Below are 2170 nucleotides of genomic sequence, written 5' to 3'. Positions count from 1 at the left end.
CATTCATTTTTAAAAAAAATTATTCCCACGTGTTTGTACATGGCCTTAGACAAATATTGGCATAAATTGCAAGTAAAAAAAAATCCCATAACATAGATATGTTAGAGAGACATTAATGTGCATCACAATGAGGTGTCAAAAATATATGAAACCTACAAAACATGAAAGCAACTTCCCCTATAAAGGTCAAATGCGTATGTAAAGATAGATATTGTTTGAATGTCAAATTCCCCTATACCCTTGAAAACTTCATTTATGATCAACTTTCAAATGGATCAATAAATTCCCTAGGAAGGCTCAAATAAGTGTGGTAGGAAACAATGAAATTCTAACCTTTGTGAAACGAATCTACACCTTCTACATGTTAAATTTGTCCTCTAATTTGAAATCTTTTCAAGACCTTATGAGATTTAGTAAGCAACATCATTAATATAGCTGAAATATGGAAGAGCCAAATATTTTTCGTTAGAGAATAAGAATAAGAAGAAGTTTTAACAAATTGGTTATTTTTTAATTTATATATATAAATTTTTTATTCATAATTTATATGCCTAATTTTTAAAATATCTTTATTGTCCATTTTTCAAACATAGATAAATAAAATTCATACCTAGATAATCTTCAAATATAAATACCACCCCTTACAGAATACAATAGATTGAACGATGAGACAATGTTGAATGGGAAGTGGGAGACAATATAAATACACCAAGATGATGAATATATATAATATAGAAATGAAAATATAAAGCATCATAGAGCTACCACCATGATTGGAAATCAAATCCATTGGAAATGCACATATCATTCATATTAGTTATAGTCACAATATGAGAGAACTCACACTACCAAATTTGTTGTCAAATATAAGCATAGGAGATATATCATTGCAACTTTTTATTATATATATAATAATAAATGTGACCATTGTGGAAGTGAGTAAGTCACTACACATAAATTTCACAAAATCTTACAAAAGGATGAGCCAATTTTTCACATATACAATAGTAGTCTAACTCAAAAGTACAATATACAAATAATGTCTTTATCTTAATTCCACAATCCACTCCCTCCAAGCTCTAATTTTAAAATAGAGTTAAAGTACTTAACGATTAATACATTGGAGAATAATACACTATAGTGATTAACCAAAAAAGTGTTGATCATGATCCTCCATATGAATATCATCAACACCTGAAAATACATATGAGGACATTATAAGATTAATTTTCAAATTGAAGACTCAAATTTGATTGAAGTTCATTTCATAATTTACTTACCGTTTCCGCTTTGCATTGTGTCCATTATTGTCATCATTTGATTAAGATCAATAGAAAATGGTTGCATGTTTTTTTGAGAGTTTTGTTGGCCATCTAAAGTTGCAATAACATTCACATTAATATATCACGTATAAAATTAATTTATATATTAAAGACTGAAAATTAATGAAGTTCACTTCACAATTTCATTACCATCTCTAGCTTGCATGGCATCAACTATTGTTGTTGTTGTCTTCTCAGGATCAACAGAAATCGGTACCATATATTCTTGATTTTTTTGATGATCTTCTAATGCTGCAATAACAAGCACATTCAACACATCAGCTTAGATAAAATTAATTATAAACTAAAGACACAAAATTGATTGTTTTTATTTAATAAATTTGTGACCATATCTAGTTTGTATTGCATCCATTGTCATTGATGTCTGGTTAAGATCAATAGAAAAGGGCAGCATATGTTGTTGATCTTTTTCTTTATCACCTGAAATTGCATTGAAGTACACATGTAACACATCAACTTAGATAAAATGCTCAAGTATAAAATCACATTACGTAATTAATCTAAACAATATTAAAATTCATAATTACCTGCAACAGTTTGTTGAAATGTTTGAGCTGAAATAATACTAAGCATTGATGGTTGATCTCTAGAAATTGTATCTTTTTGTTTAATTAAGTACAAAAAAATGGTTAGAGATAGGAATTGAGTATTTTTCAATAAAAATTAATAAAAATGTTTAATATTGACTAACTTACTATCTACAGCTTGTATTTCATCTGTTAGCATTTGGTTTAGATCAATGGAGAAAGGCAATCGACGTCGTCGAGTACTTTCTTGATCATTCAAACCTATAATAAACATATGTTTAACATATGAAATAAAAATAA

General features: G+C 27.9%; 1 long non-coding RNA gene across 1 annotated transcript; it reads right to left on the bottom strand.

The window, feature by feature from the left end:
- Positions 1-970: 970 nt before the first annotated feature.
- On the bottom strand, positions 971-1570 carry LOC131857428 (uncharacterized). Its single transcript, XR_009358737.1, has 3 exons — positions 1473-1570; positions 1281-1373; positions 971-1194 (listed from the first exon to the last, which is right to left on the bottom strand). It is a non-coding gene; the product is annotated as an uncharacterized LOC131857428 (long non-coding RNA).
- Between the last annotated feature and the right edge of the window lie 600 nt (positions 1571-2170).

The sequence above is a fragment of the Cryptomeria japonica genome, chromosome 8 (genome assembly GCF_030272615.1).
Source record: "Cryptomeria japonica chromosome 8, Sugi_1.0, whole genome shotgun sequence".
NCBI classification, from domain to species: domain Eukaryota; kingdom Viridiplantae; phylum Streptophyta; class Pinopsida; order Cupressales; family Cupressaceae; genus Cryptomeria; species Cryptomeria japonica.
The sequence above is the reverse complement of the archived record's forward strand: the minus strand, read 5'-3'. Positions and strand labels throughout refer to the sequence as shown.